The sequence below is a fragment of the Xenopus laevis genome, chromosome 1S (assembly GCF_017654675.1).
Source record: "Xenopus laevis strain J_2021 chromosome 1S, Xenopus_laevis_v10.1, whole genome shotgun sequence".
Classification (NCBI taxonomy): Eukaryota; Metazoa; Chordata; class Amphibia; order Anura; family Pipidae; genus Xenopus; species Xenopus laevis.
In genome coordinates this window covers 182,323,224-182,349,920 of record NC_054372.1, presented here as the reverse complement: position 1 = coordinate 182,349,920, position 26,697 = coordinate 182,323,224, and the positions used below count along the sequence as shown (strand labels likewise).

Genomic DNA, 26,697 nt, shown 5'->3' with positions numbered 1-26,697 from the left:
CACTATAAGAACACAGCGGCATGAGATTTGAGTAGCCGGGGCTAATTCTGCGCAAACTTGGCGTCTTACGGTGGAGAAAGCTGCAGGTAAAGGCTAACTAGGATTGAGAGGGGTATTTTGTTTGCACTGGAAGCTGGAATATTTTTTAAAGGGAAAACAGTGTTTAAATAAATGTTAATGAGCTTTGCTGGAGCTTCCCCGCATTAATTTGGCGCAATTAGGGCTCTAACACTCGCCATGTGCAGGAGAGGGAAAGCTGTATGCAAATAGCTCCTGTCACTAATGATAGGGTGCAGTGGGTAACTTCAACTTAATTGTAAGGTTCTTGACTAAAAAAAAAGGAGAGTGGGAGGCAACAGTGTTATTATTACTTGGGTCTCAGTAGTGAGACAGACACCTGCGCCTGGCGCTACTGCTCACTGAATGGCTCCTTATGGCTCAGCCTTGTGTGTCTCACCCACTCTGCGTGGCACCTTCACCAGTGGATTGCTCTGTGCTGGGAGGGGGGTCGCTCATAACTTGGCACGTGGATTTGTTCCCACGGAGAGAGAAGTATTGCTTAGATTTATTATAGGGGGCTCTGCTCTTGTGAAATCTCTGCTACATGGAAATGGGATTATTTCCATATCCAACATTATGTATGTATTGCTGTAGCTCTCCACATCTCTCTATTTCTATCTATCTATCTATCTATCTATCTATCTATCTATCTATCTATCTATCTATCTATCTATCTATCTATCATCTATCTATCTATCTATCTATCTATCTATCTATCTATCTATCTATCTATCTATCTCTCCATATCACTTTCTTTCTTTCTTTCTTTCTTTCTTTCTTTTCCTGTCTGTTAATCATTCTCTATCTTTTTCTCTCTATATATATCTGTCTATCTCTCTCTATCGATCATATATCTGCCTGTCTGTTAATTATTCTCTCTTCCTCTTTATTTTTCTCCCTCTGTCTATTTCATTTTCTTTCATTCTATTTTATATTTCTTTCTTTCATTGTATTTTCTTTATCTAGCCAGCTATCCATCTATCTTTCCATATATCTACCATCTATATATCTATATTTGATCTATCTGTCTTTCATTCTTTAATCCATCTCTCTCTCTCTCTCTCTTTCTCTCTCTCTCTCTCTCTCTCTCTCTCTCTCTCATCTGTCTGTCTATCTATCTTTCTTTCTTTCTTTCTTTTTCTCCTGTCTGTTAAGCATTCTCTATCTTATTCTCTATAAATATTTGTCTATCTATCTATCTATCTATCTATCTATCTATCTATCTATCTATCTATCTATCTATCTATCTTTCTTTCTTTCTTTCTTTCTTTCTTTCCTTCCTTTCTTCTTTCTCCTATCTGTTAATCATTCTCTACCTCTTTTTCTCTATATATATTTATCAATCTATCTATTTCTCTTTCTTTCTTTCTTTCTTTCTTTCTTTCTTTCTTTCTTTCTTTCTTTCTTTCTTTCTTTCTTTCTTTCTTTCTTTCTTTCTTTCTTTCTTTCTCCTATCTGTTAATCATTCTCTACCTCTTTTTCTATCTATCTATCTATCTATCTATCTATCTATCTATTTATCATCTATCTATCTATCTATCTATCTATCTATCTATCTATCTATCTATCTATCTATCATCTATCTCTCTATCTATCTATCTATCTATCTATCTATCTATCTATCTATCTATCTATCTATCTATCTATCTATCATCTATCTATCTATCTATCTATCTATCTATCTATCTATCTATCTATCTATCTCTATTACATTTTAATTTGAAGCAAACCAGTTTTAGAAGAGAAACATAAAATACGCCTGAAATCTGTGCAGTATTGAAATATCACATAATGTATTTACTGTGCAGAGAACAAGGTGTTTCAAACACGTATTGCTCACAGTTTATTGTTAACCAACTGAATTTTACTGAACAATTCTGGCTTTATTGTATCTATTAGAGAGCGATTATTTATCTATAAATTGGACCAACACAAATATTTCGTTGTTTTTAACCAGTAGGGAAGTGAGTTTATTTTTCAGTGGATTTGTAGCCTCCGTCTGTCTGTAACCAGAGAGAAGTTGATTTATTTCCTTTGTATCAAGTGATTAATGTCGGGTAATTAGCTCATCTCACAGTTATTATTTGCAGGCGGCCAGACACAGAGGAGAGCCGGGCACCAGCGCTGGGGTCACACAAATCGCCCCCTGTTAGACAAAACGGATTGTGCGTTAGAGCCGCTGCGACTCGTCGCGCTACAGAATCAGGAAACAATTCCACGTTGTTTGATTGTAACTGTGCGCAATTCCGACTCCACTGAAACTGTTTTTAATTCAGTATCCCTCCCTTTTGTTTCGACTAACAAATACGAACTGATTAACCAGAAGGTTATTTCTTAGGAGAAAAAATAAACTAAAGAAAGAATTAATCCCTTCAACTATTTTGTTATTATTATTATTATTATTATTATTATTATTATTATTATTTTGTTGTTGTTCTACGTTTCCTAGACACGTGGTCTAAACCTTATGTAAAGATTTTACCACTCCCCAAAATTAACTCCTTTTCCTTCCATGTCCATTCGTTAGTAGGACAGATTTTTCAATCATTCGCCATCAAATTGTATAAAATGTAGAGAGCTGTAGTTGCATCTCATTGTTCTGCTCAGGCTTCTAGTTCTTTTTTTATGTTTATCCGAAAACTGATGTTTCTAAATACTTCTCAATGCTGGCTCTGTTGTTGATGATGATTATGTGCATCTCAATTTATTATACAGTAGATTCGTTGTATATATATATATATATATATAAAAAAAAACAATAGCACAGTCCTATTGGGCCAGACTTGTGCTTTTTAGCAATGGTCTGGAACATAAAATAATAATAATAATAATAATAATAATATTAATACTATTACTACTACTACTACTACTACTAATAATAATGATAATAATAATAATAATAATAATAATCATAGAAATACTACTACTACTACTACTAATAATAATAATAATCATCACCATAATAATAATAATAATAATCACAAAATCTAATTATAATCATCATAATAAAATCTCCCTTGCACAAATTCGATTTTTGTTTCAAATATTTGTCCTCATAAATATTTTGTATTTCCTTTCAGAAGCCTATAGAAACATTGTTTTGTCCCCCCCTTGCTGCCATACTGCTTCCTATTTCGTAGCTGCTGTTTATAGGGAACACAATTATGGGGGAGCCTGGTAATTCCATTCTGATGGTTTGAAACTGGGAAATGAACAGGACATGGTTTGCTTTATAGTCACTCATCTTGCTCATTATCAGTAGATCCCAGGCTGGCACTCATAGGGTTTAAACGTACCGCCTTTGCTCCTCCCACCAGACTCCCAGCTATCAGGGCACGTGTGTAGCTTCACAGACTGGGGACTGTGTGTCGGGTTGAAGCCATAGGAATATGAGGAGCAGTATGGCAGCAGCAGCAGCAGAAGGGGCCATTTAGTCGGCAACACGCACAAGCCACACTGTTATGTCTCCGCGGATAAAAATCATAATCTGTCAGTTTTTGAAGAATGTTCAATAGAAACTATATTTATGAAATATGTACATGTCGCTTCCACCTCCTGTTAAATGAAAATCGGCGCTTGAATCAATCGGTGCTGCTTTGTGCCAGGAAGAGCTGGATTATTATTCCTGCCGGTGTCGCACTGTCGCACACATGGAGCCGACTGTCTGTATTGAGGCGCAAAGGCGCAGGCTGCAGCTCGGGACTCTGGGATTCCAATGGGGACACACGGCAAGGAATATGGGATAGAGGAATCGGGATATACAAGTCTGTAAGAGTTCCCTGCAGAATATCTAGTGTAAAGTAACTAAATTCACTACATAGAAAGAGAGACACAAAGAGAGAGAGAGAGAGAGAGGAAATATTAGGAAAGAGATTTGTGTGAGTGAGACACAGGGACAAAAGTTGTGTGTGTGTGTAAGAGATTCACACATTACAGTAATATACAGTATATATACAGTTCAGTTTGGGATTATGGATACACACATTACAGTAATATACAGTATATATACAGGCCAGTATGGGGATATGGATATACACATTACAGTAATATACAGTATATATACAGCCCACTATAGGTATATGGATACACACATTACAGTAATATACAGTATATATATACAGTCCAGTATGTGGATATGGATATACACATTACAGTAATATACAGTCCAGTATGGGGATATGGATACACACATTACAGTAATATTCAGTATATATACAGTCCAGTATGGGGATATGGATACACACATTACAGTAATATACAGTCCAGTATGGGGATATGGATACTCACATACTCACCAAATCCGAATCCTAATTTGCATATGTAAATTAGGGGCGGGGAGGGAAATCACGTGACTTTTTATCACAAAACAAGGAAGTAAAAAATGTTTTCACCTTCCCACCCCTAATTTGCATAGGTAAATTAGGGTTTGGATTCGGTTCGGTATTCGGCCGAATCTTTCATAAATGGTTCGGCCGAATCTTGCATAAATGGTTCGGCCGAATCCAAAAAAGTGGATTTGGTGTATCCCTAATATATACGGCCCAGTATGGGGATATGGATATACACATTCCAGTATATTATTATTATTATTATATTATACCAGAGCTCAGTATGTGTAAATGTTTCATAGAAGCAGTTGGGGTGAAGGTGCCATTAATGAAATTCTCAATAACATTTGTTCAAGGTGATCCAGTTTCACCCCCCGTCCCAAGTGACTGTGGGCCCCAGATAAGGAGCAGACAGAAAAACAACCGTTGGTCTCCATCATTATGGTTTCTCTGGCGCACCCACAATACGAGTTTGTTTGTGTATGGGGAAGATTACAACGACACGTCCCAAATACACACACAGACACGTTGTGGATCAGATGTTGTGCATAAAAATGCTTTATCGATTGAAATAATAGAAGCATTATTTTGATTTGTCCTGACATGATGGCTGATTTATAGATCCCTTCCCCATTGATTTCTACTTGGTGCCCAGTAACATGGAAATGATACAGTCTCACCCCAGTGCACCCTTGTGTTACTCAGGAAAGTGCCATTTGATTCCTGCCCGGGGGGGTGTGTGTGCATTGTGTGTGCCTTGCATGGGGCTCCCATACATGTGTTTTCACTTTGCACTTTCCAGAAACTCCGGCAGACATTAGTGTGAAAAACATTTGGAAATATAAGGAGACAGAGCAGCATATGTGTCTCATTTGTGTGGGCGAGGAGCGCAGAGGAGAGTGTGCCCGGCTACAGTCCCAAGGCAAAGCGGCAGCTCTACACATGGCAACTTGGCAAGATATATAGTGGCCACTGGCCAGTGGGCTTGTGTGTGTGGATTTATGGGATCATGTGCCCCCCTCTACTGACTCCAGGTAGGTACTGTTATATGGGGGGGGGTTGGGGGTGGGCATGTATTTGTATGGAAATGACAGTCACTGCAGGTAAGTGTGTCCTGTGCATGTGCAACTCTCTAGCCCTCTCTCTCTCTCTCTCTCTCTCTCTCTCTCTCTCTCTCTCTCTCTCTCTCTCTCTCTCTCTCTCTCTCTCTCTCTCTCTCTCTCACACACACACACACATGCACTCCCTTTCTCTTGCACACACACATACTAGGTACATTTGTACACACACAGTTTGTCCCCCTATTTTACATACACACACACTCTCTCTCTCTTTATCACACTTACACATTCTCTCTCTCTCTCTTTTTATCACTCTTACACACACACACACACACACACACACACATTCTGTCTCTGTCTTACATACACATACCAACATGTATTCACATGCACACGTGCACTCACTCCTTCTCTTGCACACACACATACTGTACTAAGCACATGAGTACATATACATATAATTTGTCTATCTCTTTTATACACACACGGTCACTTAAACATACACACACAATCTCTCACATTCTGTGTGTCTCTCACTCTTGCACAAACACAATCTGTCACACAATCAATCTTTTACAGACACAATGATACTTTGACACACTTCATTTCTCTCTTGACTCAAACAACCCACGAGCAAACACACAAACACACATTCTCACTCTCTCTCTGTCATACACTAAACATACACAATCTATTTCTTTCAATCACAGAGACTCATATAGTCTCACATATGTACATACTTATTTCCCCAAGAGCACACATGCAAAGTCACACAGACACACAAACATATACACACGTGTAGTGTGTCTCCTCTGCCCTGGGTGCTTGGTTCCTGCCTCCTCCCCAATATGGGTTCCCTGGACTGCGCCAGACTGAGCAAGATAAAAGTAAAAGGATGGCGTGTGGATTTAATGGCAGTGAAAGTATTAAGAGGGATCAGGCTGAGCCGCAGAAAGAAAAGCAGAGAAACGTGGAACATCTGCCTGATGCAGCCAATCCCAGTGACATTAGTGATATTGCAGGGAGAAAGTCTGCGGCCCCCTGAGCTGGGATTACAGGGCCAATCCCAATCCGATTAACAAATGCTGCTCTCATGTCAGCTAAATGCTGGGCCTATTCAGCATGGATCAGATAAGGGACCTCTAACCCTTGATTTACTGCCTTGTTTCTCTGAATGAGGCCAGACAATTAAAGAGCTATTCATTTGCCCCATTCATTCCCAATTTCATCTTGCTGCTGGCACACATTCAGTATTCATGTCCCACCTGTACATACTGCACATTCACTTGTCTTCTTATTTTGCACGTGTCAGGCCCCCAGTCATTGCGCTGTTATCCTATGTCACGTTTGGCACCCTATATCCAGAACCCAAGCTAAGCTCCCTGGTCTCGGCTCTCACTTCTGCCTTTAACCGCCGCCTTTCACCTCGGGAGGAGCCCTCGGCTAATCGGATGCCGCCAGGTCTTAATTGCGAGAGGAGCAAAGCTAACGGTTCTGGACGAGCAAAGGGGCACGATCCTCTCACCAGGATACTGGAAGGAAGAAAACTACCAGGAACAGGCAGGCCGGGCCAGCACAAGCGGAGAATCATCAGACAGGCAGGAATCTGGATTGGAGAACGTAGAATAGTCGAAGGACAGGCTAAGGTTCAGGATTGGAGAGATTAGAGTAATCAAAGACAGGCAGGATCAGGATTGGAGATAGTAAATAGACAGAGCAAGGGTCAAAACCAGAATATCAGTTAGAATTCACAATAGCAAGGCACCTAGGAACTTAACAAATAGAACCTAACAACGAGCAATCATATGCACACTGAATTCCCCTTTTATACTGAAATTCGTACCCTTGCGCGTGACGTAATCATGCCGGCACATAAACCAGGAAGTGCACCGACGCACGCGGCATAGGGGAACCGGCACTGAAGGAGGCAGGACGCGTGTGGCTGGTGTCCACGCCAGAGCTGCTGTGTGCGTCCCTGCTAACCACTAGAGCACCAGGGAAGGCCTGAACCACCAGGGTAAGCGTCACTGTTTATTACATCCTATTAACAATGGGGCCTAGAATGTATAGTTTAATCAAAGCCCCAGCCATGTGCCCAGCTAGTCCTGCAGGCAAAATCCCTTGTACAACGTTGGGCTCAATGCAGAACTGGTTTTGTCACCAAAGTTGTCATTTGGGGTTCCAATCAGGAACCAGGGCCGGGCCGGATTTACATAGTGGGCGCCCCTAGGCGCAGCTGTCCCCTCCCTTTTATGGGTGTGGTTGGACAGCATGCCACCCCCCTAAAATCCTGCTGCCCTAGGCCCGGGCCTAGGTGGCCTTTCCACAAACCCGGGCCTGCTCGTAGCCCTTTAAATAACAGAGCCCCTCATAACAAAAGTTGGAGTTTAAAGTTAGGACAAAATAGTGACAGTAGAGCAGTGGCATATTAATAGATAATCTCCCATATGTAATAAAAGGCACTCATTTTGCCCAGGAGCAGTAAAACATAGCAACTAATAATAGAAGATGTTTGCTTTCAAACAGGTGACCAGTAAATGCTACCTGCTCATTGGTTGATATGGGTAACTGTTCCTGAGCAAACTCAATGCTTTTTATTACATAACCCCCAATTTGTTCCTAGGACAACCCCCATCACTTGGTTACCTATACAGACAAAAAAAACACATTTATATCTGTATCTCTGAAAAGGTACCCAAGTGCCACCCCCAAAGGGTATGAACCCTATGGTGCTTGTATGGAAAATATGCAGCATTCCCTAGCCTGGGAGATGTAGTTCAACAACAACTAGAAGGAGCACATCTCACAATGTGAGTTTCTTCCAAATTTGCTGTGTGCTGTATTATTAACTCCTTGTCACAACTGCCCTATTCCTACATCTCTCAGAATTTTTAGTCCCCCTTCCCTTGTGTGTGTGTGTGTGTGTGTGTGGAGGAGGGAGTCCAGCAGCTTGTTACCCTCCAGCTATTACTGAAGTACAACTCCCAGTGCTCCTGTCAGAAGAGGAGAGGTGCTGGGGGAGCTATCATCTGTCTATCTATCTACCTCTCTCTCTCTCTCTCTCTCTCTCTCTGGTTCAATCTCAAAACATCAGTAATATTTTTACCGAGTGGAAACTATCATTGCTGACTGGTAAGAAATACAGATGCTCAATACATGGCTCCTTAAGTAAAACTTTTCTTTAAAAAAAAAAGTATGATTTATATTTATGGAAAACTCTGTTATTTTACTAAAGCTCAAATAAGCTCATAAACACCCAGTCTTACAACAAAACATGTAGTGTAGATAGATAGATAGATAGATAGATAGATAGATAGATAGATAGATAGATAGATAGATAGAGATAGAATGTGATATGGTGCATATATATATACATATATATATAAATATATATATATAAAAATTCCACCAGTCTTTATACACACACACACACTCGTTATGACACGTTATCCGGAAACCCGTTATCCAGAAAGCTCAGAATTACCAAAATGCTGTCTCGCACAATACTCCTTTTTATCCAAATTATCCAAATTTTTTAAAATAATTTTCTTTTTCTCTGTATTAATAAAACAGAGATATAATTAATCCTTATTGGAAGCAAAACCAGACTATTTGATATATGTAATGTTTAAATTATTTTCTAGAGGACTTAAGGCGTGAAGATCCAAATTATGGAAGGATCCGTTATCCAGAAAGCCCCAGGTCCCGAGCATTCTGGATAAGAGATCCCATACCTGTATATATCTAAATGTTTCTTTTTTGCCTATTCATTTCTGTGCTTCCCCCCCCCCCCCTTTTCATAGATGATTCAAACGTCTTTGTTCATGGGCCAAATTAGGTAAAGCTGCTGTAATTTTTTGCAGGTGGTGTGGACAAAATGTTTTTCTTTGTGCACCGTTCAGCGTGGTGTGTGGGTCACGTACTGTAATGTGCGTCGTGTTTGGTCACCGCACCTTGTATTGATTTCTAGCTAATGTGCTGATCATCATTATTTTAGGCTGTGTGTATTCATTGGTGGAAACAGAAGTAACATTGTCATGTTTGCATAAAAATATAATGAAACACAGGAGGGGTCTAGATGAGAGATACTCACCCAAGTGCCCCATGAATTACTTTAGGAGGTTTTCATCTTAAAATGAACTTTGGAGCCCTGTTTAAAGTGATGGGGCAAATAAATTTGCCAGGCACAAATTCACGGTGAATTTCTACATTTTGCTGCTGGCAAATAAATTGGAGAAACTCCCATGAAAATTCACCAGCAAAAATTCGTCTGGGTCAAAAATTTTTGGACGCACGCCGAAAAAGTCGTTAAAGTCAAAACCATCATGCGTCAACACTATTCGGACATCCATTGACTTTAACACAGGCTTCAAAATTGATGTGTCTCGTTTTTTTTTTTTTACGCTGGCGAATTTTTGCGTCGGTTTCGAGAATTTATTCGCCGCAAATTCGTGCCTGGAATAAATTCGCCCATCACTACTTGTTATCATTTCCCCAACCTCAAAAACATTTGCTAAATAAAATGTTATCCCACCCACGATCCACCAAACCCCACCCACTCCCCATAGGTCTCACCCCTTTGTGCTCCGTGAGTCAAACATTAATGCCTCTTGGGGCCATGGGAACGAAGATGAAGTTGAATGAGAAGGCGAAGTCAGAAACATTTCCAAAATCTTCAAACTTTGGGCTAGATTCAATTCAGAGACGAAAAGTTAACTCATGGTTTATCACGTGAAAACTCATGCAACGAGATTCAACTCCAGGAAAAAAAACTTTTCTCCAAATTCAGTTCCAGTTTTTTCCCCATTGAATTCAGTGGAGTTTTAAACAGTGAAATCATTTTTTTTTTTAAAACTGAATTGCATCTTAAATAGAATCTCATCCATGAGTTTTGACGTGATAAACCTTTTTTCTCACTGAATTGAATCTGGCCCTCTGTCTGATTTTACTGTTTTGTCTATTTATAACTAGGACCCTTGCAATGATATAGACAATGTTTTTTCAAGTCATTTTACAGATGATTTCATTATATTCTTTTTTTTTGTTTAATGCTTCTGTTGGATTTCTACAGTCCCAGTTTCCCTCTCAACTAGATAGTTGTTTAAAGGGCAGACTGGAAAGTGAAGGTTAGAGAACCTAAATATAAGGATAAGCCATAAAAACAATTATTAAAAATATTCTAAAAGGCCTATCCTTTTTTAAAAGTAGAATTGAATGGCAAATGCTACAAAGGAACAGAAAACTAGCAATTATGAGTAAAACAAATGTTAATTTCCTCAGAATGTCAATATTTATATTGTCAAACAAAAATCCCTTTGAAATGACCTGTGGCTAAGATGTATACGGATGAGGGAGTGGTACCATAGACACTCACTTGAAAAATTTGCCGTTGCTATTTTCTAAGTAATACTTGCTGGCCTCATGCCTAAAAGCTTATTGGCCAATGCTAGTGATGGGCGAATTTCTCCCGTTTCTTCCCGCAAAATTCACGAAATTCGCAAAATGGCAAAAAATTCGCGAAAAAAACATGGAAATTGAAAATTGACTCCCACATCCAAAAAGGCATCAATTTTGACACTGGCGTTAAAGTCAATGGGCTTCCAAATAGTGTAGATTTTGACACGAGCGACTTTTTGGACCGCGTCCGAAAAATTTTGACGCCAGCAAATTTTCGCAGGAGATTCGTGAATTTATTCGCCTGCGGCTAAAGGCGGAGATTCGCCGCTAATTCATGACAGGCAAGTTTATTCGGCCATCACTAGTCATTGTTTAAGTTTCTGTATTTTTACAACGTTTTCAATAAGGAATATGGAATATACAGAAAGTAAAGATGTGGGAGGCAGCACATAACTTCTAAAAAGTGGTATAATGAAATGTGCAAAGTACACAAGGTCTAATACCTCATTATACCCATATTCTTTGCAATAGATTGCGTGAGCCATTGGTGTGACAGACAAGAGACATATTTATAACTTCTGCCAGAGGCATTCGTGTCTGTCAGGGGCCTATCGGCTCCAAGCGGAGAAGTCAGGACCAAGGAGGACGCTTTAGGGCAAAGTCCAATTTCGTGGTAACCAATAGGGATCAGTAGTAGATCCCAATAGGGATCAGTTGTTCAATAGGCAGGCAGAATAGGAGCAAAATCCAGGTTCAGGCAAGGTCAAAGTCCAGGAATCAAGTTAGGAATGCAGAAAACAAATCTTATAATCGAGCATTGAACCAACGTCCTGGGCGTCCTTTTATTTCAAATTAGGCGCCAAAACACTGCGTCGTGACATCACGCGTTTGCGTGCTGATGTCAGCGGGCCGGAACTGACGCGGCAACCATGGGTGCCGCCATCTTGTAAATTGACTCGCTGCGGACGGGAGTGCTGCAGTGCCCTCCTGACAGTACCCCTTCCCCCGGGGGGATGCCACTGGACCACTATGTTCAGGTTTCTGGGGAAATTGTCTGTAGAAAAAAATCAAGTTTCAGGCAGGGAAAACAAATCCTATAATCGAGCATTGAACCAACATCCATGGCGTCTTTTATTTCAAATTTGGCGCCAAAATGTGTCGTTATGATGTTACACATTTGCGCACGCCGGAACCCACGCAGTGACAATGGACGCTGCCGTGTTGGATTGATTCGCTGCAGACAGGAGTGCCACGTCGCGCTCCTGACAATATCCCACCACCAGCTTCTATTTGTTGTTGGTTTAAGGATGTTCTATGACTGTAGCAGATAATTATAATGGCCCAAGTTTCAGAGGAGGTGCTCTGGCAATACTGGCAGGCTGGAACCCAAATTTAGTATTTCTTATATTTTTCCTTATGGACCCAACCTCCAGATCCATTTGTTGTTGAGTTGCAGAGAGAAGTGGAAGTATTCACATTATGACCCACGTCACTAGGCCAGGAGCAGGATCAAAAGTTGGGAAAGATTATTGGGAATTTTGCAATGAACTGTTTCATTGTGGGGGTCAAAGAAATTGTCTTATACATGAGCCCCCCAAGCCCTTAGTGGTTTTGTTTCATTTTAAGTGATTGGTCATTTTTGCACAATGTTTCTGCCCAGAGGAATCCATGGATGCACCTACTCTTTAGATTAAACATATATATACCAATGTATTTGTGAATTTACTTGATTATAATAGGGCTTTGGCTCTATTTGTCCATGCCAGTGGCACCAGGTAACTACAGACTACTACTACTACTACTACTACTACCAAGAGAAACTGAAAGCTCTGCCCCCTGCTGTAACTTTTTAATGTATGTGTCAACTGCGAGGCCCTCCAGATGTTCTAAATGTCAACTGGCTAAGACTGCTGGGAACTGTAGTTTCCAGCAAATGCTAAAGGGGCCCTGGGGTTTCAATTGCTTGCATTATTAAGAAACTTCAAAGACTAACCATGTTGAGATCGGTTCAACTGTAAACTAACTGCAGATTTCTCAGCCCTTTATAGCCAGTAAAACAGCACTCACAGTCATAATGTTTTGTGTTTGCGGTGAAACGCGCGTGAGGCCTGGAGTCTACATTAGGGACATTTTTTTTTTTTTTGATGAAACAAAGGCAGAACGGAACTGCCTCCAACGAGCACTTTCTTTTTATGAAACGTCTGCTATATAATCTTATGAGGAAATGAACCGTAATCATACATTTAAACAAAACTTATTTATTAGAAAAGAAAAATATATAAACACGCTTTGCTGCCAAGGAAACCACAGGCTGGGGCGGAACCTGCCTGAATGAAATAGTGATTACGTTGGGGGACCACCATTATCGTTTTTTTTGGTTGGTCACAAATGATCAACATTGTGGAGCCATTTTTGGCCAGAGCTAGAAGGAATGTAAAATGCAGACTGAGCTAGTTGGTTTCAGGTTTGCAGTTGGCTCTGCTCACATGTGAATAGTCAACATTCAAGTGTTCTTATTGGCCCTGGGTTTGGTCTAGTCTTGTCTATGTTTTAATGTTGTAATTGGCAACTTTCTTGGTGTCTTAGTTCCGTCCTCTAGGAAAAAAAAAGGAACAATGGATAAAATGCAAATTGCTGAATCTTTAGGAATCTTACATTGCTGTGCTTGTAGAAATATATATTGCTGTCACTGGCAGCGAAAGGGTCAAACGTAACTAATTCTCTCTAGTCCCTACTGACTTTTCTGGCTGCTCTACCGGATCCGCTGTTTGCTGAAAGTGGCATTTTTTGACATATTTACAACTGAGAGCATAGAAGTCTGCTGTAAATCTGCAGAGAATGTTTTTTTTTTCCTGGTGTGAAATGGTGGAGAATTCTGCGTAGAGTGGGGGAAGGAACAATGCAGCTGTATTCTACTGTACATTCTACTGTATATTCTACTGTATATTCTGATCTGATCTAGGCTGGGCAGTTATACAAGCACACAGCCGCTATAACTGAGCCTAGAAATGGGCATTTGTCAGATGAAAAGCAGCATCATGAGACCCTACTTGGACGCCCAACATTGCCATAATGCAAGACGCGCCAGGAGATTGCAGCGATTCTTTACCTCCCCCCGAGTCTCTCCTAGAGTCTTCGGATTCAAGGCCCCTCTGACTCTGGCATTCAGCTTCGAGCATCTTGACACCTGCGTCATGACGTCATCAGCTGGCGCGGAATACAAGTTTTTGTCGCCAAGAAACTCCTTAAAGGCCCAGTCTCCATTTTGGAAGTTGCCCAAGCTGGTTCCAGTTTTACTGATCCTGCCGAAGCATTGTTTGTGATATTTTATTCCTGGTTTTCGACTTTTTGCCTGATTCTTGACTATGATTTCTGCCGCCTGCCTTGAACCTTTCGCCTAACTTCGACTGCGTCTTCTCTTCAACCCTGCCAGTACCTCACTTACGGTTTTGCTATGCACTTCCTTGTTGTTTTCCGCAGCAGAAAGCTTAGACTTAGCTGCCCAGATTGCCAGTTTGTCAAGATCGTGTTGCAAGGATGCCACATCCTGGATGGAATTAATTGGGCTGGATAGTTTTGTGTCATCTGCAAACACTGATACATTACTTACAATACCCTCCCCTAAGTCATTAATGAACAAGTTAAAGGGCATGTAAAGTCTAAAATAGAGGCTAGAAATGCTGTATTTTGTATACTAAATATAAACATGAACTTACTGCACCACAAGCCTAATCAAACAAATAATTTATGCTTTCAAAGTTGGCTACAGGGGGTCACCATCTTGTAACTTTGTTATACATCTTTGCAAGACTAAGACTGTGCACATGCTCAGTGTGGTCTGGGCTGCTTAGGGATCATCATAAACAAAGCTGCTTGAGTTCTGCATGGCTGGGAAGTAAGACGGGGGCTCCCCCTGCTGTTCATAAGTAGGATTGTTTCCCTGCTCAGCAGTTAGGGACCGTCTGACAATTCCTATCCACAGCAGTAGACAAAGGGAGAATTTCACTGCATACAGTCAGGTTTCTTGTAAAAAAAAAACTTACACTTTTTTTAATTAAAGTATATTGGAGATAGGTTTCTTTTTCATTAAAGAAAGTAAAAATGGGGTTTCATTTTTTGCCTTTACATGCCCTTTAAATTAAAGTGGACCCAATACAGAGCCCTGAGGGACCCCACTAAGAACCTTACTCCAAGTAGAGAATGTACCATTAACAACCAGTAGCCAGTTTCTTATCCATGTGCAAACAACTCCATTAAGCCCAACCTTAGTCGCAGTCGTTTGTGGGGCAGTATATCAAACGCTTTGGCAAAATCCAAAAATATCACATCTACTGTTGTCTGACATGACCTATCCTTTATAAAGCCATGCTAATTACTGCTCAAAATGCCATTCACCAGGACAGAATTTTGAATCTGATTCCTTAACAAGCCTTCAAATAATTTGCCCACCATATATGTCAAATTTACTGGCCTATAATTGTCAGGTTAAGATTGAAATCCCTTTTTAAATATAGGAATGACATCAGCTTTCCTCCAATCCATAGGTACCATACCAGATGAAGGAGAGGCTCAGAAAATCAGAAATGGATGCTGGTTCTAAAACTGAACTAAGCTCTCTAAGTACCTGACGGTGTATACTATTTGGCCCTTGAAGCCTTGTTTGCATTCATTTTTAGTAAAGCTTTATGTATCATCAGCCACTGACTAGTTTGAGGTGAGCCAACAGTGCTGCTATGAGGTGGTTGTTGAAACTCTTACTCCTCTATTGTATATGATTTAGAGGCACATGGTACATGAATGGGGTCCATTATCAAGAAACCTGTTATCCAGAGAGATTTGAATAACAAGAAGGCCATTAGAGGCAAAACAATCCTATTAGGAAAGTTAACGTTTATATGAAACGTTTCTTTTTAACAGAAGGCTGGAAGTATCGAAGAATCCAAGTTAAAATCAGGCAAATGAAACCTCTAAGAGGCAATGGATTTAAGTAATGGAGTAGATTTAGGTGGGGATTCATAATGGGAAAATATCAGTAGCTTTCTTCAGTATTTATTTCCCTCTGCAAATGAAGGATATTGGTGTAGATTTAGATGTACTTTAGGGGCTGTGACTAATCTGAAAACATTTGAGTTTTAAGATATAATAAAATATCCTCCACCCTGGCAGCAATACATTACCAAGGTAAATAAAAAAAATACATTATCAGTTGAAATATATGTGGTTCTTAAAGTTCAATTGAAAATAAACCATAAAAGCAAGATTTCTGTTTCAAAGACTCTTTACATGACTTGTGTAAACAAACTGGCCTGAATGGATATTTTTACTACTTTTAAACTATTATGAATGGATTACAATGAAATAGACCCCAACATTAGCCCAGATTCTCAATTACAGTGAATAGCCAATGCCATGCTTTGTAGTTTTAGTGGGGTCTCTTGCTGACATTATGGGGCCGATTTATTAAACTTTTGAATGTAGACAGCACCAAACAAAGCAATTTTTCTTAAAAAGCCTCTATTCAGAGGGCTTTTTCTAAGACCAAAATACGACACAGCAACATTACAGGCTTACACCAGCCTTTCCTCAAGCTTGAGGAAAGGTTGGTGTAAGCCTGAAACGTTGCTCGCTCTATTTCTCTCCCTCTCTCTCTCTCTCTCTCTCTATATATATAGAGCCGATGTTTAGGCTAGCACACTAGCCTTTCTCAAAGGCTAATGTGCTAGCCGAAACGTCAGCTACTTTTTGCTAAAACACTTCTACAAGTTTGATAAGACCTGAGAGTGCTCGCCTTCTTCTTGGATATCCAACATGCTCTTTTGCTGATAGAACCCAGGCAAATAACACAATGGATCATGAGTAGTGCCGGCTCTCCACTGATTTTTATATATATATATAAATATATATATATTTTATATATATATATATATATATATATATATATATATAAAGTTCAGATTGGACCAGCACTCCATTTGTATTTTTAAAATGATTTTATTGAATCTTCACACTTATTTTCAAACGTTTCGGCCCCCCTTGGGAGCCTTTATCAAGGATCCTTGATAAAGGCCCCAAGGGGGCTGAAACGTTGGAAAATACGTGTGAAGATTCAATAAAATCATTTTAAAAATACAAATGGAGTGCTGGTCCAATCTGAACTTTCTATGCTAAGCCCTTGACCAAGCACCCACCACTGAACTACAACAGAGTGCGGGTACTTTTTTGAAACAGTATATATATATATATATATATATATACACATATATCTATCTATCTATCTATCTATCTATCTATCTATCTATCTATCTATATATATATAGATATAGATATATATATTTGGGACGCACCGAATCCACGGTTCGGTTCAGGATTCGGCCACGATTCTGCCTTTTTCAGCAGAATTCGGATTCGGTCAAATCTTTGCGTCTGGTCGCAGCAAATCTAAATCCTAATTTACAAATGTAAATTAAGGGAAGCAGGAAGTAGTGATGGGCAAATCTGTGCAGTTTGGCTTCGCCAGAAAGTTTGTGAATTTCGCAAATTTCTCACCCGAAGCATGTCAATGGGAGTCAAACGACAATTGTAATACGCACAACTATTTGGTCCAAATGCATTAAAGTCAATGGGTATCTGAATAATTTTGACAGGCGACAATTATTAAGCACACGTCAATTTTTTTTTGATGCAGCGGATTTTTTGCGGAGAATTAGTGCCTCAGTTTCGCAAATTAATTTGCTTGCGGTGAAACGTGAAATTTACTGCACATCTGTGTCTGGCGTATTTATTCGCCCATCACTAGCGGGAAGTATAATTATGTGAGTTTTTTTCACAAAACCAGGAAGTAAAAAAGTTTCCCCTTTTTCTTTTCCCTTCCCTAATTTGCATATGCACATTTGCATTTTTATTTTCTGCTCTTTAGCCAATATTTTGATGCCCAGTTTTGCTTATCACTAGATGCAGGGTGAACTCTGGCACCCTGAAGGTGGCAATCAGTCGGCTTCTAGAGGCGAAGCAGACGTGCACTAAAGAAGCACAAGAAGACGTACGAGCATTGGAAACAATTTTGAGATCAAATGCGTGAAGTTAGGCAATGTGCACAAATTGCACATTTTTAAACACATCAGTTGTAATTGTAACTAAGAAAACGTGTCACTTTTCAAAGTATTTGAAACAATTGCAACGACCACCACTTCCTGCACGGCTGCAATTATGCTAAAACAGTGCGAGAAAACGCTGCATTATCAGTTAAAAAAACATGACATTATATTTTTTTACTTTTTGCACATATTGGGTATTTCTACATCAGTTTATTCGTTTTTGCTAAACTACATGGAAATCACACACATCTGTCCCTATTGCACAGCTCCATTCTTTGTGCTGTATCTCTACCTTGTGTCAGCAAATGATCAGTGTAATTCTGACTTACAGAATGCGGATATGAAATATTTATCCTGCTATGTATAAGTCCAGCACATTTCAGGCTTTGTGTACAGTCTATGAAATGCCAGCACTGCAGACGATTAGTTCTTATTACGTGCACTAAAAGAAATGCATTTTACTGCCTGACTAATTGAATGGAGAGGAATTCACGCAAAATGACAAGGAAATGCCTTAGTACATGCAGGGTATGGTGGTGGTGGTGGGGGGTGATATTAAATAATAGTCAAATTAGATTTTAGAAGGCTCTAAATAGTTTCATACATTCTTAATGCAGACATGCCGTGCATAATAGGGCCCCACCAGATAATAGTTCACTGTATACTGGGGGGATATTACTGCACCTTGAGCCTGATAAAAGCAAAGAGATTGGGAAAATGTCCCCTGTCCTTTCCCTCTGCCAAGGGTTGGCATCTGTCCAGTTTTGACCTAGGTTTTTAAAGGGCTGTTCAAGTCAAAACCTTCTTCGAATTTTGTCCGACCAATGCAATAGCCCCACCCCTGATGTCATCATGCTGTCCACTCCAAAATGTATCCACTAGGTACCCACCAAAGGTTTCCCTGCTGTAGTAAGCAGGCAGTAAGGGCAGCACTCCATTGAACTATGTGCCGACAGTTAGTGATGGGCGAATAAATACGCTAGGCGTGAATTTGCAGTGAATTTGGCACATTTCGCCGCCAGGAAATACATTTGGGAAACTAAGATGAAAATTCGATTTGTCAGAAAAATTTTGGCGCACATCAGAATAATTGCGAGCATAAAAATTGTTGCACGGCAAAATTATTCAGAAGGCCATTGACTTTACTGCATTTGGACAAAATAGGCACGCGGTAAAAATTTTACATGCATCAAAATTGCCGCAAGTCAAAATTATTTTGAAGTCCATCGACTTCAATGCGCAAATTTTTCACCGTTTCGTGCTAAATTCGAGAATATTTCGACAAAGCGAAGTGGGACAAATTCGACCATCACTACGACAGTCACTGCCTAAGTTGCATGTCTGAATGATTGGAATTTATAGGGTGGGTATGAAATAACTTTTTTATATCTATCATTGTCTTGTCATTGACATTGTCTTGAATGCTACTTATAATTTTGCCATAAAATGATTTGCCTGATGCTTTTAAAATACCTTTCTTTTCCTTGTGTTCCTCTATGAGGGGGGGGGCTGCCATATTTGTGCAGCAGGAATCCATAAACATTAGAAACTGTGACAGGTTGAAAAGGGACAGTCAGGTTGGCAAAAGAATCAGGTTTAGGAACTTACAAAAGCAAAACTATCAGTGAAAAAGGACCCATAGGTAACTTTGAGGGGGTTATTTATTAAACTCCCAAATTTTGTAGTTGGACTTTTAAAGGGAAAAATACAACTTTTTTGGAGGAAAAAAAACTTTTTTTCGGGATTTATTAAAGTCTGATGGTGATAAAAGTCCAATGAAAAAAGTACTCCATCTCAGACCTGCTGAGAACATGTCAATGGCAGATGTCCTGCTAACAATTGGATAATTTTCCAAGTTGCGCTGGGTTTCTGAAAAAAAACCTTTTTTTTTTAATGAAAAAATCGTAGGTTTCAATTTTATGATTTTAGTGTGACTTTTTCTGTGCAAGAAAAATTCCTGAAAATGTATTAATAAATAGGAGGGAAAAGTCAGTGCAATTTCGTTCATAGTAATTTTCAGAGAATAGTAAAAACTCTTTGGATTTTGATAAATAACCCCTTGAATGTAGATTAATATTTTGAAAAGAAATTTTTTAGTGTCAGTATCACTTTAAATGCAGCTATCTGGGTTATATTATCAAACAAAATAATGTAATAAGCTCAGTTGCTAGTGATCTCATGTAACAGAATTTTATTTGCCTTCTAAGAAGAATTCTCTCACTGCCGACAGATGGATTATATAAACTAGAAAACAGTCCAGTGATCCAGCAGAAGGTCATGTTCTTGGAGCACTCTTACATAAACATGCTCTCTACCATCTGATTCTGAGAATAGAACTGGTCTTTCTGCTCTACACATGTGACTGTCAGTTTTGTCCTGCAGAATAAATGCCAGAAAGAATGTCTGAAACACCTTCATTAATGTCCCAGTCACCTGAGCATAACAGTATTCTCACTGGGTCATATGAAAACTTTGCTGTAACAGAACTGACATAACACTAATACACACAGTGGGACTGGGCTGGTGGGACACCGGGGAAAGACCTGGTTGGCCACAGCTCTCTTGGGCCCCACAGGCTCACTCCCTGTCACCAGTGCCCTGAACCTCTTCCTCCTTCCCTGGTCACAAAAGATAAAAGGTGAGGTACACAGAAAACAGGTTTGATAGATAGAAAACTAGAGAGAGAGAGAGAGAGAGAGAGAGAGAGAGAGAGAGAGAGAGAGAGAGAGAGAGAGATAGATAATAGATGGATAGATAGATAGATAGATAGATAGATAGATAGATAGATGATAGATAGATAGATAGATAAATAGTTGATAGATAGATAGATAGATAGATAGATAGATAGATAGATAGATAATAGATGGATAGATGATAGATAGGTTGATAGATAGATAGATAGATAGATAGATAGATAGATGATAGATAGATAAATAGATGATAGATAGATAGATAGATAGATCTACATTGCTTAATACTTTCTATCTAAGCATTTTCCATCTAAGATAGATAGATAGATAGATAGATAGATAGATAGATAGATAGATAGATAGATAGATAGATAGATAGATGATAGATAGATAGATTGATAGATAGATAGATAGATAGATAGATAGATGATAGATAGATAGATAGATAGATAGATAGATAGATAGATAGATAGATGAATAGATAGATAGATAGATAGATAGATAGATAGATAGATAGATGAATAGATAGATAGATAGATAGATAGATGGATAGATAGATAGATAGATAGATAGATAGATGGATAGATAGATAGATAGATAGATAGATAGATAGATAGATAGATAGATAGATAGATAGATTACTGGTAATACAGTTAAGGGGCAGTAACATGGGCAAGAATACTACTCTGAGTTGCAGCCATATTTGAATGATGGATATGGAAACTCAACTGGAAGAGCCATACAACATGCAAGTTCTGGGGGAAAAATAAAAGACTCAACTACCCCTTAAAGGGAAATATATATTTTTAAAAAAAAACTGTGTTTTTTTAGTAAGTTACAGTAAAGGTGACATTAACAGTGCGATCTTGCACTTGATTCCCAGTTGGTCCTATTCTGTATTATTTATGTTAGCTTAAAACCTACCTACAGCCTCCCAGGACAATGCTTTAAGCTCATGTAAAGTGCGTTGACATGTTCTGTAAAAAGTCTTGTTTCCTCCTGCGGCTTTATCTAATGCAAGAAACGTGTTAATCAAATTGCTTATATGTGCTGAGATATGTTTGCTTGGGGCTTGTCTCCCTTCTGGATCAGCTGAGACTGTTGTGAGAAGAGCAAATGCAGAATAAAAGAATTTGTATGCATGAGTCTAAATATCTTTTCCAAGAGTGTTGTGTTTTTAACCTAAAACCCAATGCAAAATCATCTTTCATTGTCTTATACTGTATTTGCCCTAAGCACCCCCATGTGTTATTTTTCACGTGCTTGATTCCAGGAAGCAACTACTTTTCCATGGCGTTTATACTGTATAAAGAGTATCAGTATTTTACGGGGAATTCTATTTGCACCAACATTTTTCAAACATATAATATACCCATTCTCTATTCTTAGGTTACCAGGTAAGTGAACAAAACTAATTGCTGATTGGCTGCTGTGGGTTAAGCCAGACATACACCTAAAGCTCCGCTCATTTAGGAAGGCTAAGGTCAGCTCAGGGGCCCCCACATTCGTCACAAACTCACTAGCAGTCTATACCTATCCGTTAGTGATGGGGGGCGAATTTCTCCCATTTTGTTTAACGGCAAAAAATTCACAAAAAAACTGTAAAACTCAAAAATTGACACCCGCATCAATTTTGACACCTGCGCCAATTTTGACCAGCGTTAAGTCAATGGGCATCCAAAATTGTTGACTTTTTTTTAAAATTTTATGCATTTTTGTGGGAGTTTCGTGAATTTGTTCGCCGGTGGACGAAACGCAAATTTGCGCCAGGTGAATTTATTCTCCCATCACTACTAACCATCCCCCCTGCCGCATGCACCACATTTCTCTTAATTTTTGGGTGGAGAAGGAGCACCTGGCTCGGAGCAAAGTAGGGATCGATCCTTGGTAGGGAGCCTTTTTCTGATGTTCTGTTAGCCCAATCCAACCACGTATGCCAACAAAGTGGGCAATATTGGGTTGATCTGATCATTTGGCCCTTGGCTATCACAACAATGGTAAACACAATCTGTGGGATGAGGACCGCATCAACAAGCTGAATGGTATATGTAAACCTGCTCAACAGATTTTCATTCAGATAGGCTAGTTGGACAGGCCTTTCGGCAGGCCCCATACATGGACCATTACGGATCGAAGGACCAAGTTGATGGTGTATATCGGCCTGTGCATGTCCACCTTTACTGTATTGAACCGAATTCTTTTACGGTTACTCAACACACCCCAATATTGGGTCCATACCGCAACGTGCATATCACACAATATTTTATCCATGTTGTTGGACACAAAGTTGGTTTAAGTGTCATATAAGCATCATTAAACTAAATTCAATTGCATCTTTATAGAAAATTATGAATGAAATAATTTGGGCAATGAAAAGTATCCGCTTGCATAGTTGCAAATTATGTGCTAGGCATCCCTGGATGATACTGTAGAATTCTAGCTCATCATTATTTTGACTTATCTTATTAAGGATTTTACTGCCCCGAGTTATTTACCCAAATAAAATTTCACAGTAGAAGCTATGTGTTGCAATACATCCTAATCCGGCAAGAAAGAGCCCTGATCACAATTAATTGGAGGCCATAAGTAAATGTTAGAAATCTTAGTTCATGCAGTGCTTAAGTGTAATTTTGGGTTCATGAATAAAAGAAAAAGAAACGTGAATATATGCTATTGCTTTTTTTTTTTTTTTTGCGTAATTTTCAAAGCTGCTCCCATGCAGAGGATTTCTTAGCACTTAATTCCCTTATTAATTTCATAGTTTTTTTTATTAGTTTAGCAAATGTGTAAAGGATCAAAATACTGCATGTCAGAAAAAACATAACCAAGTCACTCAGACTGGCATCTTAAGAACATTTAAAGGTTTTCCTATTTTGGAATGAATGTCTTGTGTCTGGGTGTGTATGGTCACTTCAGGGGGCAGTTTGGACCAATGCCTTATTTTTCCTAAGTCAAAGCTAAACTCAGCAACTCACTTGTCTGGATGTGTTTGAGAGCCAATACTTTTAACTGCAGAGTAGTTTTTTGAGATAAAAGGAATACATGTATCTCCCCAGCAATTGGTGGTCATCTAAAATACTGTATAAATATATAAATATGTATTACTATTAAGGAAAATACCTAACAGTACAGGTATCTAGAAACCCGTTATCCAGAAAGCTCCGAATTGTCTCCCATAGACTCCCTCTAAACCAAATAATCCACATTTTTAAAAATGATTTCCTTTTTCTCTGTAATATTAAAAAAAATGCTTGTTCTTGATCAAAATGAAGATATAATTAATCCTTATTGGAAGCAAAACCAGCCTGTTGGGTTTATTTAATATTTACATGATTCTCTAGTAGACTTAAGGTATGAAGACTCAAAATATGGAAAAACGCCAGGTCCTGAGCATTCTGAATAAAAGGTCCCATACCTGTATGGAAACTGGATTTGGAACTGGTAACCATCTTCTAACCATCTGGTGAAGGTCCTGGTTTTATTTTGGATCTGTTGACGAGTTTGCTTTCCTTTGGATTAATATTTGAAATAGGATCCATGGCAGGCAGGTACATATTTATTATCAACCTCAGGTATTATGTTACTATAGATAGATGTGGTGATAGATCATTAGTATGTATAAAAGGATCATCTTGCAAAGCCATCAGTGACATGGTTAATATTTATATATATAAAAGGTATTGGTTTGTTTTTGAATCATTTTAAAGCTGATCATACACAGTGAAACCTGTTTGTTGTTCTGGTTGCCAGAAGATCAGATCTTGGACCTTGGAGGCTTGGAGGAGTCAATGATCACTTTAAACAACAGAACCTATGTAGGCCTGTCAGAAGAGGACTTCATTGGTGCTCTAATTTAGTCCACATTTGACAGGATTTTCAAATCTTCCAGTAGATAGCTACCCAATTGTGGGTATAGGCTGATCAGTAGACACCATACTCGGTGTCACATTCTGTCACTGAGGACAAATAGGAAGAAGGGCAAAACATTAACCATTGAATTAACAGAATAAACCAAGATACCGGCAGGCAAAACAAAGTCCAGTCAATGGACCAAATGTCGGGACAGATGGCTTGCAGCAAAGGTCTGATAAACAAGCTGAGGTTGAGACAGGCAGAAGTCCAGAGGGAAAGTCCAGAGAGCAAGCCGAGGTCAGTACCGGGAGTTGACACGAAGAAGTCAGGGAGTCAACGAGAATGTCCAGAGGTCAGGCTGAGGTCAGTACTAGGAGATCCACACAAAGCAGGCATGGAATCAGGACAAGGGTACAGGAATAGGAAAAGGACTCAGAGACTAGCAACTAGGAACTTGGAACAAGGCAAAGAACAAGGAGTCGCAGGCCAGATCTGGGTGGGAAACCTAATGAAAAAGCAACTGGGAGTTGCTTATAAAAGGGGCAAGATTGTATATTGACAACAGTTGAAGTTAATAAGGAAGGAGGGGCAAGAGAGCAGCAGAGAGATAGCACAAGTCCATCATAATAACAAACCCATGCTGATACTAAGGGACCCCAGTGGCTCAAGAGAATGATGCAGGTATGGTTCAACAAATAGACAAGAGTTCAATTAATGGCCTTTCCTGACATTCACCCAATAAGCTGCTGATTCTGTCTGGAGTCAGCAGCTTTTATATACCCTTGTATGAACATCTTAACTCCATATTTATACATCCTAGATGTTGTTGAGGCTGAGCACCAACCATTGGTTCAGCATTGCACCCTAGGACACTTATACGCTCTACCAACTTAACCTTGCTCCTGTAGTACTTCACTGTTCCATATGAACCCTCTTCTCTTTAAAGCGCAGTTGTATGAATGGTGTATATCAAAGCCAAAGATTTTACTTTAAATGAACATGTTTTATAACCTGTCAAAGCATTTATTGGTCTGTCATGTTATTATGATGTTTTCTGAATCCTAATCTCTTTCCCCAACTCCCTTCTCTCCAACAGCACCATCATTTCTCAACAATGGATATTCTTGCTATGTCTACGGAGTAGGGAAACATATATTTCTTTATAATCTTGAGTTAGCATTAGTTGTCTCCGATATATTTACTGCTACTTGGCTGACATTAACAGCATCTCCCCATGAATGAGAATGACTATTGTGTGTGGGGGTAAACATACTTGCTAACTGAAACATTAATCAATGTGTAACCTAGATGTTTACCAGGCCAACTGTCTGTGGTTTCTTTAAGCTCCAACTATAATTTTAAAGATATGGTTGGCTTAATGTTCACCTCCAGGAGCTCCACCTTTCATTACTTGATTAGTCATGGGATTACTAAAAATGTGACATCATAGTTGTCTGTAGATGACAGATTTATTTTTGAATCTCCCTTGTAAGTCCTCTATATTTGCTTCAGAACAAAAATCCTTCAATTTTTGGCGATATTAAAAGGTACACCCCCATGAGCTAATTCTCTTTTATCTGGTGAGAAAGCTAGTTATCAGTAAATCGAAGGGAGAACCTAATTGTTACAGCACAGTCCAAAGGATACCACCCACTAGAGTCAAAATATACAATGTTACACAGTGCACACAAAATATGCATTGTGGTAGAGTGACTGAGGAATTGGTTAAAAATTTACTCAGATTTCTCCCCAGTAGAAGGTGTAGGCACCAGAAAGGTTGTTAATAAACAGAGAAGAATTTCTTTGGTGGTGAGGTCCTGGAAGCTGGAGTATTCTGGAAAGAACATGCAAGCCAATCCAGTAGTCCAGCTCATGGATTAGAGCTCAACCTCCACAGGAAGGCTGTCCTGTGGAAAGGTATTTAGTTCTAGTGAGGCTGTTAAGAGTCTCTCTCAGAGCAGGGCACAGAGCAGGAAGGAAACCTGCCTGTGTGAGGAACTCCCAGAGGGGAACCACTGCGAGGTGCAGAGAGAGACAAGACCAATTTACAGAGAATCGGTCTGAGTAAGACGTTGGAGAAAAGCCAGGAGGCTGAGCAATCCCTCCAGAACCGTGAGTTCAGGGGTGACCCCAACTTATGTGTTTTCTTACTGGTGGTCCACAAGGGGCCCAGGTTAGTAAGGGAACTCTTCATGTGTGAAGGTAGCGCCCAGTG

The 26,697-nt window shown here is 39.4% G+C and overlaps 1 long non-coding RNA gene across 1 annotated transcript; it reads left to right on the top strand.

Annotated features, from left to right (window-relative positions):
• On the top strand, window positions 1-26,329 carry LOC121399534. Its single transcript, XR_005965122.1, has 3 exons — window positions 1-86; window positions 5,191-5,422; window positions 26,236-26,329. It is a non-coding gene; the product is annotated as an uncharacterized LOC121399534 (long non-coding RNA).
• The last annotated feature ends 368 nt before the right edge of the window (window positions 26,330-26,697 follow it).